The 14,778-nt window shown below is 42.1% G+C and overlaps 1 protein-coding gene across 22 annotated transcripts in view; it reads right to left on the reverse strand.

Moving 5' to 3' along the window:
• ATXN1 (ataxin 1) overlaps positions 1 to 14,778 on the reverse strand; it is a 371,677-nt gene that overhangs the window by 154,234 nt on the left and 202,665 nt on the right. For all 22 annotated transcript variants that reach the window (XM_077180537.1, XM_077180468.1, XM_077180529.1 and 19 more), the window contains one exon: positions 8,439 to 8,561. The gene's annotated coding sequence lies outside the window, so the exon portion shown is untranslated. The remainder of the gene's footprint in view (positions 1 to 8,438; positions 8,562 to 14,778) is intronic.

The following is a 14,778-nucleotide window of genomic DNA, read 5'->3' on the forward strand; positions in this document are numbered from 1 at the left end:
TTGCATTTTTTTCTTGTCCCTTTTTGGTTTTTTCTGGCCAATTTTAAGTAAAATACTTATCTAGTGCAGAAGTAAAATACACAGATCTTCCATTTACAACCACTTTAACCTGTCTTCCCCCTCACATTTCTTTTCAGCAGTTTCATACTTCACACATTCACTCTGACACATTAGAATATGCATGATACAGGCCACTTCCGCAAGTTAAAAAAACCCAAACCCGTTCAGAGTTAAAATTTCACTCATTGTAACCCCAGGGATTTTGCCAAGAACAGCTGACAACACTGTTTATCTTAAACATACCACATCACTTAGGTAACAGTAGTACCCCCACAATTCTTTGTCCTTAGTATTTCCACTCTCAGCATCCTGCTAAAATACATTAAATACATAATCCTTGGTTTTCAAACTGAGGCAAAGACAGAAGGATGCTGTTGTTTCAACAAGTGCTTCAAGATGGTCCAAGTCTCCCAAATCACCGATAATTTGTTCTGTCAGGCTACTTCTCTCAGAACAGCTGATAAAACACAGAAATAATTAAGCAAAAACTCATCACAACATAATGAAGCAGCATGATAGTGAAATCTTCATGCTGCTGAGGATGCAACACCTCTCTATCAGATATCTCCTGCCTGTTGCCGTGGATTCTTCAATAAACTCACGTAATACTACAAAAATGTGTAGAAACATAGAATAAGTTTTGTCATCTGACACAACTCTATTTTGTTCTGGACTTTCAAGAAATCACAGTTCAAGCACACAGACATTCTTTGGAGAGCTGCCCTTAATGCTAAAAATGGCCATAGAATTGCACAAGGCAGGGGGGAGGGGAGGGAAGAAAATTCCAAGAAAACTTTGACTCATCCATTGTAATTCCTCAGGTTTTTGGAGCAGAGAATGGAATGCCGTCAAGCTAAAATTGACAGAGCTATTTTCTGATCTCTAAGTGATGTCAATACTTCACAAATCCACAAGTGCTGGGAAAATTTTTCTCTGCAAAATTCTAAGAATGACTCTTAAAATTTGTTGGGTTGGGGGGGAACCCAGAGCTAAAAAAGGTACTTGAAATTAAACTCCTACGTAGATATGTTTTTGAATACTGAGAGTATTAGGCTTCACAGCTTTTTGCTATCTGTGACTCAGACTTGCTGCCACAGGTGTCAAATCATCAGGGACTTAACTGGAGCTCTGCAGAAACCTACTGCTTTGTGAATATTTTTTTAACTATATGTTAAAAAAATCACCCTTAAAGACAGACAAAAAGCAAGCTTTTCCACTCAGTAAAGACCTGAATCTTTCCAGTCACCAGATTTTACTGTCCTGTTACCTTTCACCTAGAAAAGCAGATTTTTCTGGTTTTCTGTTGTTTAATTCTTAAGGTTTTCAGAACTACATCATGTCCACCAGGATTTTCAGAACAACACAATGTCAACCAAATCTAACAGGCAAAACAGCTTCAATAAAGTTCTGAGAATAACACATCTACTCTGGCACGCCAACACACTATTTTTAATTGAAGCTCATTAAAGATGTAATAGAAGAAAAATTATATTCACTTCCAGCACCGTTCCATCAATGCAGTGAGATAATCATGCTGCTGTACCATACATAAAGCAGTATTTATGAGTAGTGGTTTAGGTAATTTAATGGAAAGGCAGAAAGCAATGATTCATTCCTTGTTCTATCTGTTGCTGAAAAATTACTTTTGCCAATTGCAGGGCCCAAGCAGGCACACAGAGAGATTGCTTTCAAATGTTAGTAAAACACAGACCTGGAAAATGAAAAGAGACAAGTCAGTTGAAATGCCGAACAAAAGGAAAAAAAATCTGGATTACAGATGAGAATTACTTTACAGAGCAGCATACAAATGCAGGCCTCTGAAGTAATTTAAACCAAATGCAGATTGAGACTGAAGTCATTTAGTGAGTCAGCACAGTAATAGGACACTAAAATTACATGTGAGAAAAGTGCAATACTTTTTGTATAGCACATTCTATTTAATTCCAAATTTTCCCGAAAACAAATTAATTGTATTCTTTGTGTTGTACCTTCTTTGTTTCCTTTGGGCTCAACCTCTACCTTCCAGAAAGAAACAAATTTCATGCAGGCTGACTAGTTATGAGCTCTGATGTCTAGGACTTGAATTTCCCTTTCAAAAAAGTTTCATCTCCAGACCATGACCACATTAATAAACAATCATTGGCATGAACACTACTGACCCTCTTCCAAGTTATGATTACTTTCCTCTGAAAATTCTTTCTTTTTTTTTTTTTTTAAATTAACAGTTAAAACCAAAGCTGCAGAGAATCATTAAAACTTCTGCCTCCCAGATTATGCCATCCCAGAGGTTTCGATCACCTACAGCCTGGTACAGATGGGGACTTCAGTGCTAAATATGCCCCCCATCAGTCAAAGAAAGGCTTTACTTTCTATCTGCTTCAAATATTTTTTAAAACCATAATGGTTTTTAAACTTAAAAAGCAATCTTAATCTCATTCTTGCCTCATACTTTCAAAAAAATGTAATTCTGTGAAAGCCACAACAATTGCTTGTTCAATAGAGACTGCTACTTTCTGAAGTGCTTTCTCAGATAGATTTGTATGGACATACGTGGGAGAAATGAATACTCCAAAAATATCCACAACAGATAACAAGTAGCGTCTAGAAACAACAAAAAGAAACAAAAAAAAAGAAAAAGAAAGTCCTCCAAATGCAGCCCAAATTGGAACAAATGCCTACAGTAGCAACAGCACAGGAAGAGCAAAATGTTTTTGTACATTACTGGCCTGCAGCCCACAATTACAAAAAATACTGCAGTATTCCACAGTAACAGCGTAAAATATTATCATTTCAAACAAGCAGCTGCAGCACCCTGCCCACAGCAGCCACGTTGCAGAGAGCCAGGGGAGGAGAGGGCTGCCAAAGGACTCCCCACTGCAGAGGGGGAGTGGGCCACGGGGTTGGTGAACCCTTGGGATGCCTTCTCCTGACACCCACGGCTCCATCAGGGCACAAAGAACCACTGCTCAACAGCAAAATGCTCCCACATGGGCTCCAGCTGCTGAGCCCTCCAGCAGAAGGGAATCATGATGCTCACTCTGCACTCTCCCTCTTGCTGTAGTGTGCCTTCTGCCAAATCTTCATTTTCACATTGTCTTGGATTCAATAAAATCTCCCCCATCCCAGCTCCCCTGCACTAATGCCTATGGTACCCAGCCCCCTGTAACAGCCGGTCAGCAGGTTTTAACAGTGGCCTAGCCAGGGGCTCCCAGAGCAGAGGTTGGCATACAGTGCCATTGTGATGGCTACCATTCCCCTCCCCAGACAGTGAGCAGCTGCTCCACTACAGGTCAGCAAAAGGGGAGAAAACATGCACACAAGTTTATCAGCAATGCTCATGTTGACTGCTGTACCCAAGGATGTCCAGCACAGAGGGCAGTCCCACCACAGCAAACAAAAAATTTCCAAAAATTAACAGGTAAGTCCATCTGCTCACTGGCATGCACTGAACATTAATGAATAGCCCTAAGCAGGAATAACATCTACCACATTTGGGTTCTGCATGGATCATAAAAAAAGACCATCTAAGAAGTTACATGTTTTTGGCAAACTTAATGCACTTGCAGAAACAAGCAATCAGAAAGAAAAGCAAAGCAGAAACCCAAACTAATGCAGGTTCAGCTAACCAGTTTCAGCTGAGATGGAGTTAATTTTCTTCCTAGTAGCTTGTAAGTTTTGTGGGTCTTGGATTTAGCATGAGAATAATGTTAATAACACACTCATGTTTTAGTTGCTCAGTAGTCAAGGACTTTCCATTTTCCCAGTTCTGCCGGCAAGGAGGTACACAAGAAGCTGGGAGGGAGCACGACCCAAACTGGCCAAAGGGATATTCCATACAATAGAGCATCCTGCTCAATCTGTCAGCTGGGGGAGTTGTCCTGGAGGGGCTGATGGCTGCTTGGGGACAGGCTGGGTATCAGTCAGTGGCTGGTGAGCAACTGTGCTGTGTTTCACTTGTCTTTCTCACATTTTATTTCTCTTTCTCTTCTGGTTGCCTCCCTTTTCATTACATCATCATAATCATCATTACCACTACTGTTGTTATTATTGTTGCTGTTGTTGTATTATTAAACTGTTCTTATCTCACCACAGGGGTTTTACCTACTTTTTTCCCAATTCTCTTACCCATCCCACTGTGGGGGTATGGGGAGTGAGTAGCTGCACAGTACTTGATTGTCATCTGGGGTCAAGCCATGACACTCGTGCTTCCTGTACAGCCTGCAAATAGTACAGATTCTCCAGACAAAATTGCAAAGCCTGAGCTTTGCCTCAGCTACCAATTCTGCCTCAGGTATTTGGCCTCTCCCCTCTCTCCAACAAGCCTGAAGTTAAGTTTGAAATACACAAACACTGTTGGGGCACCTTTTAGAGATATTCAAACCATGATGAAAACTGTTTCTCATGCAGCCAACTAGAGATATGATGTTTTCAGGAGGGAGCAAATTAACTGCCATACCTAAATACTTCCCAGTTCACTTGCACTTCTCATCTTTCCCACACCAGATTTTCTCTGCCAAATGCAAAGGAGACTGTACCGTATATACGTGCAATATATATGCAATAAACTGCAGTAATATATGCACTAGATTGAAATACTGTATCTTCATAAGCAATTCATTGGATGAAGGATTCAGAGTCCCACAGGGAGTACTGCAAATACACATTAAGTCTCTGGGTGCTGGATTTGACTCTCTGATGTACGTAACAGATGTGTAAAGTAACACATAACCAGATGCCTCTCTAGTGCATGCACAGCTAGAGACTGAAAAGGCCTAAAATATTGTGTCCAAGGACAAAAGAAAAGGGAGAGAATAAAAACAGAACCACATATCTAGCAAGAAATGAAAAATTTGGGCCTTATGGATTTCTTGTCTACAATGCTGGAATTTTTCATGTCTGTAATTCAGCTATGGTATCTCAAGAGAGGACTTTTCAGGAGGTGGCAGTCCAGCCACTGTGGCCTGATTTGCTCCATGCCAGGGTGATAAATCATTTCTTGATGTCTTTGGAATTTCAGGATCCTACTTCCAAAGCTTCCACTGTGATTTCAAAGACCTCCATCCAGAAGAGTGGTCTAACTCCTTAGAAGAAAAAAATACTCAGAAAAAAAAGCATTTGGCTGTGTAACAGTCACCACCACAGAGGCCTTTCTCCTTTCCATAAGTTGGTGTGTCCTGGCCACAGTGGCTAGAAGAAAATAGCTGCTGTGCTTTTGCAATAACCTTCTAGGGCAGAGGAGAATGGTCGGTGAGAAAAAGTCAAAAACCTGTTTAAAAGCCTCAGTTTAAAATTTCTGGTGACTCCCATTTCATGAAGTAACTTAAAACCACTCTCTGCTAGAAACTGTGTGAACCACTGACTTCAGCTCTGGATCCTGCCTTTTGCAAAGCTGCTGGTGGGCTTGGATCTAAGGCTTTGGTTCAAGGTCTTATGTACTCCATACTGAAATTAACTACACTATACATCCTTTACAATAAATAGCCTCACAGTGAGGAAGGACAGGATTGGCACAGTTCATTTTTCCATCACTCTTTTGAAGTTTAGGGAAAGCACTGGAAACATTACAGCTTTTTAATATTTTGCCTTATGTGGTTTACAGGCAGCATAGTGAATGGTGTGCAAGCTTCACCCATTTTCCTGGGACATGTAGTGTGACAGTGTGAGTCCCAGGCAGTGCCCACCAGAGCCGAGCAGAAGGGGTACGGTGGCACTGGCACAGCCACATCTCACCACAGTGCTGCTCTGCACTGTGCCACTGCACTGAAGGTCTCCCTTCTCTGTCCTCACCACCTCCTCTTTACAAAGGCTCACACACACATACTGAAACAAAAGAATAATTTTATTATGTGCCTGGCAGCCTGTGCACTTTCCTTCTGATTCACAATAGCGGCACCCCATTGAAAAGTTCCATATACAGGGGGTGGGGGAAAAAAAAATCTTAAGTCTCTAGCAAGCACACATATTATCAAAGCCTCACTTCCACTTAACACAAGTTGCTCTGGGATCTAATGCAGTTGATTAGAGAGGAAAATACAAACAAACAAACAAAGTCGTCTTCCATTAGCCAGGGCAGGGGGTGGGGCTGCCTGTGCCATCTTTGTTGAAGAGCTCCACAAAACTAATGGTTCAGGAGAGCTGAGAAGCATGGTCAGGGGACAATTTGTGACTGATCACTACCATCTGAACATGGCATGCTGACAGCTGAATGAAGAGCAAAACAAAAAAGGCATGTGTTTAATCTGGGCAGGCTCGGTCCCCTGTGTTCACTCCCAGTGCAAAATACAAAGCAGGAGAGAGTCAGTCTCTCTGCCTGCTCAGCTCAGCGCCCACATAACTCCCTGGCATATAGCACAGGACCTTCTCCATGCACACAAATGGGGACATTATTTCTCCACATGCTGAAAAAAATAAGAAAGGAGAAGGATAGCGGTACAATTTAATATATCCTAATATGGATCTTTTGGCACCAAAGAGGTTCCCTCAAATACTCTGACAATGAGCTCCTGCACTCTGTGATAGAGAAAAAGCTAAAAACAACCTCAACGATTTTCTGAGTGTAACATAGAGCTGATAAAATTATTATAAAGGCCACACAGATGCTACAAAATACCTCTTCCTGAACTTCAACGTGCACTTCCTCAGAGAGCAACAAGAAGGCAATTGTGAAAGGAAAATCATGCGCCTTATCCTGGCCTGACATCAATGAAAAGAAGGCAGCAATGAAAGCATTTTGATTTATGCTCCACAGAACGAAGAAGGAATGCTTGCCTCCAAGAGAGTGGACAGAAAGCAAAGGTAGGCTAAGGGTGATCACACAACGGAGCATTTCTCTCTCACTGGTTTGGCCAAGACTGTCACCTGCACCTGAAACAGGGCTTGTCCTAGAGAGAAAGGCATTACCCGACCTCAGCCTTCAAACAGGTTTGCACTAATACCTCATTTCACAACTACAAAAAGTGCCTCAGACTCCTGCTGAAAGAGTTCTGTATTCCTGTTTGGGATCACAGTCCCTAGTGCAAGACCTGCACATGAAAAGGAGTTGGCTACACTGATATGAAAAACTTTTGACCCGTTCAGAAAAATCAGTACAAATACCTACAGGACCACTACAATCTCCCAAGCAATGGCCCCTGTTCACTGACCAGAAAGGAAATATTTAGCTCCCTGCAGAGGGCCTGTTGATTTCAAAAGAAACTTAATAGCTCTGTTCCTACAAAGCAAATACAGAGCAATCACCAGGGTTCGGCTTCGCTCTCCTCTCCTCTGAAATCTGGTAAGCAACATATGCCTGCAAATGCCACTTGCCAAAAGGTTTTGATTCTCTGCACATTTGTGGGAATGTATACTCTGCTTCTTTCTGGTTATATGTGTCTTTTTGATTCTGCAGATTCCTTACAGCAGTTTTGTCTCTTTCAGCACAATTGTGGGGCAGAAGAGAATAAATAATTTAAAATTTTTATTTAAGGAAGATGCTGGTGTTTTTTAGTGCTCATTTATGCAACATTTTCATTGGTTAAAAGTTTTACAACTGTAGCATTTTCTCCTTACTAGATTCAAGTTTGATTCTTTTCTAATGAGAAATGAAAACAAAACAAACAAAAAAGAAGACTAGAGGGAAAAGGTGAGTTTCTCCTTGTGCCTCGTCATTGTCTTTATTAAAAAAAATTAACTCTGACAACACAATTCAGCCTCAGCCAGGGAACTTTTAGTTCAGTTGCTATTCAAATATCCAAGTGCAATATGCAACTCTAGTTATGAAAGGGGACATTATTTTCTTTATACGTTAAATTCCATTTGTTCAAAGGCACACTGATGAAGCAATTAAGGCAGATGTATTGTTAAAGCTGGTATAGAATTCACAGGCTTTGCTAAGAAGTTTGGTATTTCAATGAGGTGTCTAAACATAAAAATGAGAACTATGTATTTAATATAAAAATATCACTTAAGAATGCTGCAAAATCAGATTACTCATGACATTATCACCAACAGTAAGAGATTCATATATGCATTTTTCTGACTGGGTGTTGTATGTTCTTCAATAGTTCCCATATGATATAGATTCCAAACTAGGAAATATTTAGGCTCATGCCTAACTTTCAGAGAAAATAGCCTCATTGATTTAAACAGGGTCTAACCCTTATAAATGTCAGAATGATTGCCAGTTTGTGGGACTGGAACTCATGGGGCCCATTTTCAAAAAGATAAGTGCATTACGTATTTTTACTGCTGTTTCTGGGTTTGCCGTTACCGTTCTCTCCCTCCCTCTCCTGCCTGTTTTTATTGCCTTCAACAACAATATCATGACACTCTGAGATAAATAATGATTAATTTAATTACAAACTAACTGTAACTTATGACAAGACCCTTCAATCACTTACCTCAAATCATGAGTGTTTCAAGATGCAATTGTTAATCTCCTTTTCTCCCCCCTCTCACAGGAGATGTTGCAGACTTTTTTTTCTGGTATTTTGCATTAAAACTCTTTCCCTGTGCTCCAGGATCTTAAACAAAAACAAAAAAAGAAACACTCAGAATGAAAATGTCATTTCAAGCAATTGGTGGGTGGCTCAGGGGAAATCCCTGACCTTTTTTGAATGTATGTTTCATTATCTAAAGCAAGTGTGGTAACTTCCTCCAGCAACAGCTCTTCTGTGAGTGTGAGCTGTACTTAAAAAAAAATTTAAAAAGACCCATGTGAACAAAAAAAAAATAAAAACCACTGGTTTAGATCACTCAAAACCATGGCATTTTAAAAATCTGTAAGTTAAGCACACTACAAAGTATTCATTTAAAGCAAAATCCAGGATATACCAGACTCCACAAATTTATGACAGCAAAAATGGAAGAAAACCCAGAACACAAACAGAAGAAAAATCATTATGTAAAGTATTAAACTGCTACCGAGTTTTATTCCTGCTATCACTGTTACTATCACTAATAGAACATATACAGCCCTCTCTCTCAGTCTTCACTGAGTTCCTGTAGTATTTCTGTAGTAGCAGCGTGGGGGAAGTAGTAGCCGTGCTGGAGAAGCAATGCAGCATTAGCACTACAAAACCCAACCCAGCTGTCGAGGGAGGAAGGAAGGGAGGAGGAGCAACAAAGTAGATGAGTTCACAGTAACTGGCAGGTCTCTAATACAATCAATTTTGACATTTTCTACCATCACCAAAAAAGGTCTGAAGGCTTTTGACTTTTCAGCGAGTGCTGCTACCAAGAACAGTTTCTCACCGCCCCTTGTTTCACCCTCCTCCCTCTCCTGTACCTGCAGCAAGGCTTGGCCAAGGGCCAGCTGAGTACGTAAGACTCCAAAGCAGGCTCTGTCAGCAGGAAAACTCTGCCAGCCAGTGCAGAGTTCACGTTCCCTCTGAGAGCGTGGTCTTGCATTTGCATGGCCTCTCTGGATTACAAACATCCCAGCTATTTCTCTATGAACAGTTTTTAGGACCAACAACCACATTCATTTTTGCTCTGTAAAAAGCCTGAAAGAAACTGTTCCCAGGGTTACACCTGTGGGTACCCCCACTGAAGCCAACAAATTTACACACCATGACAACGAGAGGATTTGACCTTGTGTGCATGTAAGCCAGAACACTTTGATTTTCTGCCCTGGCTAGAACAGACAGGTCTGAATAATTTTCCCCTTGCTTTTAATTAAGAAATGAAGACAATATTCACAGCCTTCTGTGGCTTTATATACCTCAAAAAAGACAACTTTTCCAAAAGTGGTCAAAAATTCAAAAAGTACAGCTTTCTACACCACAGTGCATTCCCCCACACACCCTGGAGGAGAAAAATCCAAAACTTGAAGCAGACCACAACACACAAATAGGGGGGACCTTGACACCTGTACAAAGGCTGTGCCTATGTCACCACTCCCCAAAGCTGCTTATTGTACAAAATACTCAAGCTGGGCCCCTACTCCACCATGCTTACTCCCGCTGACATGGTGCTGCCTCTTCCTTCAAGGAGCCTGCTCTCACTCTACACCAGTCAAGGCTGTAGGAGCCAAGCCTACCACTTGCAGGAAGGAGACAAAGCCCTCTAAATCTGTGACACCCGTCCAGAGAAGGTTGCAAGTTCAAAGTGAAATGAGGACAGTCTGTCCATGACTCATGCCACCTAGAAACCCTTCTTAATTTAAGAAAAAGTGTTAAAGGGATTATTTTACAGAGCATCACCCTGCCGAATCAACTAGGTTCTGCCTCTCATTTTTTTCCTGAACTCAAATACAAGGTGGCCAAAGATCAAAATCAGCATAAAATCCTGCCTGTTTCACTTTACATACTTGCATTTTAATGCTCTGTTTAAAGAGTCAAATAAAACTGTTTGATGGACAGATTCCCAGCTATCCTCCAGGCTTTTCTGCATGACCTATGGGCAAATGCTATGTGACACTTCCTGAAAGGCTGAAATAGCTCTGAATGACACTTGAGCTTCTATAGTACAACTTCAGCATGAGCTTTTGGCTCCTAATGCACACTGTCACTTAACCCAAAATTTCCCCTGTCCCTGTCTCTACAACAAAAATAAGAGCATTCCCCCATCTCAGAGGGCTGATGCAAGGAACACAACACCCATGCTGATTTAGTGGACAATCTGGAAAGAAGGAGAAAGTTATAGAAAGTTACAGATCTCTTAACTCAGGCTGAAACTTCAGATACCCAGAAAAAGACCCTGCAAACCAAAATAAGGAGTGAGTCATCAGCCTGCCCCTCTGAAACCATTTTGCTGGATAGTCATTTCACTAGTACAACTCTCTTCTCCAGGGTGCTCCCAGCAAGCGTGGGGGACACTGAATGGATTCACTGTATTCACACAACAGCTTTACAGCTGCTGAAAAAAGGCCTATTGTAGGCTTGCATTTTACTATCTCGAGTAGCATACATAAAGTTGCTGTACAGCTTCCATTACCCATCTGATCCTTACAGAAACAGGAGCAACAAATCAGGGTTTGTCAAAAGAAAACAAATGTAACTGCGATGGAGGAAATAGTCTGGTTTTCAAAAAAAAACAGAAGTAACAATTTATATATCAGAGGATAAAACACTAAAAATTCAGTGTCACAAAAATACTTGAAATTCATTCTGCCATCCTTTTTTTTGTTACAATATAATATCTGTAAGCCTAATTCGAATTTCCCCATCAGAAAGGAGCATCATGCCTGCCATACATCTAGGCACTTCCTGCAGTCATGAGGTGCACATGGCTTGCACCTCCATGCATTTATAATATTTTCTCAGTAACCAAAATAGTATCAAAACCAACAGTGAACTCTTAAAACAGAATTGTTGGGTCACACTTTACAAAGACTGACTCAATAGCCAGATAATCCTGGACTTTGCAAAACATGTGAGTAGATCTGACAGCCCCTTCGTGGTGTCTGTGGAGTCAGGGAAAAAGGACAGTCCTGAATTAGGCTGGGGATTCTTCCCAGCATTCGACTACTCCACTCTCCCCCTTCTGGAGAAATGAATGCAGCTTCAAACAAATTAAAGGAATATCCTGTCAGCTCCTTCACTCTTGCCGGTGCAATAAATGAGGCGGTGCTTGGCTTCTCTAGCTCCCAGCAGAGGCAGGTCTGAAGTACAAATAGTCCTTCCTCCTCCCATACACACAGCATTAACCCTGCCAGCTGCAAAGATGCCAAATTGAGCCAGGGCTATCCAGCAGCCTATCCCAGCTGCAGCACACACTACTAGTAACCCCCAAGAATTAAATGATGGTTGCTCAACACTCATCTCCTCAAAACACAGCACGTCCCTCACAAGCAACAAGATTGGACAAAAGTTACAGGATCAATTTCTCTGCCTTCTGGCTTCAGAACCACAGGAACACAACAGGTGCTGTGCTGCTCTGCACTCAAAGGCAGAAATATTTTGCTTTTTAGTGAGAGCTGAGAAAGGCACCACCCCTTGCTTTGCCAGCTTGGGACTTTAAGAAAATACCAAGAGAATAGCAGCCTGATAAAATACCAGCAGTAGAACGCCTCTTTTCCCCCAGTCTTCCTTCATTTCACAGTGGGGACTCTTTCAAAAGGCCAATGGAGCTGAACGGACTGAGATGATTTTCCATTCTAGGTAAACTGCACGAACGCTATGTTAGCATAACTTGACTGTGATCAAAACTGATGAAAAACCACAGCAATGGAAACAAAGACTCAAGTAAAGAGAGAAATTAAACCTCAAGACAAGCTACAGAGAAAGACTCCTCTCTTATTTCTGGATTTGTGTAGGCTTACCTACCTCCAAGCCTGGGGGGCAGACAAGACTGCCAGCCTCCCTTGCCATCCCCAGGGCAAGCAGTTCTGGGTTGGGCCTGGGCCTGAGTACTCGTGCACGTGACAGGACAGAGCCAAGGCCAGTTGAGAACCGTGGATTGCTAAAATGTGATCTCATTTTGGAATGAGCTATGAGGGATGAAGAAATCAAAGCACCAGGCTCTCTGCACACCTCTCGCCATGGGGACAGGAACTCTTCCCCCCACATCTCACAGGAATGGACCTACTACTCTCCCTTGCCTCTGCCAAGGGTCTGGCAGGCTCAGGCACACGTTCCTACGTGCCATTTACTCCTTTTCTTGCCTTCTGCTCATAAGCACACACACACCACAAACTCCTCTCTTTTCTTAACAGCCGAAGTGACTTTATTGCATGATTTTTGGACTAGAACTACCAGCCCACGCTCACTGCCCCCATGCCTTGATGCCACCTGTTTATCATTACAAGGTGAAACAGAGCCATGCTCTCCCCCACTTACCCTGAGGCGTGTCATGTCTTTCCAAGTCATAAAGCCCCAGTCTCATCAGGTGCTGACCCCAGGCTCTCCCTGGCACCCTAAGTGCCTCCTTTATCCCAGCATGAAGGTCTGAGAGAGACAGACTGCATCACAAGTCAGTGGCTTTATCCCTTGGCAGCGACCCTGCCATATGACTGCCTGTGCTCAGATGCACAGCCCTCCTTGGCTCACGACCTCTGAAAACAAGGAATGCCAGTGGATGCAGAGCTGAATACCCTCCACCCACTCTTTCACTGGCCAAGCTGCTCTGAACAGTAACCCTGTAAAAGTTCAGCGTGTTGCCCACAAAAAGCAGCAGGCAGGCATTCCTCTGCTGAAGAGCACATACATTTTAGAAAGAGACATTAAGAAAATGAAATATGGTGTGATATTCAATGTACAGATACATTCTAGTTTCTTCAAAGGAAGGGCTCTAGAAAAACAATAGAAATTCCATGTTGTTTGGAACAGATGGGCCTCGTATTTTTTTCCTATTGCCGTCTGCTTTACTTACTCATCTCACCTACCTTCTAGCTATATGGGGTTGTTTTTTGGGATCTAGTTGCTTGCTGCTATATAGAAAGATCTGAACAATCAATATTTCTTATACAATCATGTATCTCCAGTGACAGAGAGTACAGGAGACATTCAGGACATTTCAAAAGAAACCTGTGATGACCTTTATTGCAGGAAACTTTGGAGGCCTTACCATAAGCTGTTTTTACAATAGAAATTTGACTAAGCCACAACCAGCTCAGCACCACAGTGGTTTGGTCTTACTTTTTGAGAGTAGCAGGACTATGCCAGCAGCTAAAATCTTCCAGGCAGAGGAAGAAATGTTGTCACCTGCCTGGATTCAGTGAGTTGGTTGGCTACAAAGATCGGTTGGTTTTTTTGTAGTCAAACCTACTCTTTTAATCAAGAAGAGACAGGAAACTGAGAAAGACAATGCTTTTCTGTAAGTCTACTTCCAAACTTGTCTTTTGTAAAAAAAAAAAACCCTGAAACACTGTACTCCTACTTCTGTCACCTCTACTTCTTCCTTTCCTTCAACACAAGCCATAACACGAGCATTTCAGCAAATACCTGGTCTGGCTGTATGCTCCCTGGGCTGCCAGCTGTCAGATCCAGAAAGCAGGACTGTCACATCTGCCAGACTGGCTCCCACACCTACTGTCTCAGATAACATCATGTATTTTTCCAAGTCATGCTAGCAATAATATGACATTACACATCCCCTTCCCTGCCTCAGGACACATACCAAAAAGAGGCTGTACACCTTTAAATAAAGCATGCCCAGCCAGTGTCTTTGGATGGCTGAGAGCCTCAGCTGAGTGCAGTGTCTGTCTGAGCAGCCTCTGTGACTGAAGGTTACAAGCACTGTCCCCACATGCTCACATCAGCAGGTCAAGTACCAGCCACTAGACACGGGTCATTACTGGTTAAGCATCTAATGTGCACTTGGCATTGTATAAGCTCCTTAAAGAAGATACGATCCTTTCAGTAGAAGATTTCTTCTTTCTAACTTCTCAAAACAGCCTTCCTTCTCAGAAGCCTACTCACATCAACCTTCCCCTTTCAGTAATAATTACAAAGAAAAGGGAAGAGAGAACAAAAAGAAAGAAAAATTATTAAACCTGTTTCACTAACTGGCACAACTATACACAATCACATCACTGAAATATGCCTTTCTTTCCATGCCTTCATCCCACTGCATCCCTATAGGGCAAAGCTACCATCTGCTTTTGCTAGATCAGGAATGCAGCATTTAAAGCAAGTCTCCAGGTAATCCATCCTGCCTGGGCTTTCAGTTGTGTTGTGGGGTGGTCCTGCAGCACATGAACAAATCCCTCTTGGCAGGAATTAACTAGAAGCATCATGTTCCCCAGAGTGAGCAGCCAGCAGCACCAGACAGCTCAAAAGCAACCAGAAAACATGCCTG

Source organism: Agelaius phoeniceus, chromosome 1 (assembly GCF_051311805.1).
Source record: "Agelaius phoeniceus isolate bAgePho1 chromosome 1, bAgePho1.hap1, whole genome shotgun sequence".
Lineage (NCBI taxonomy): Eukaryota > Metazoa > Chordata > Aves > Passeriformes > Icteridae > Agelaius > Agelaius phoeniceus.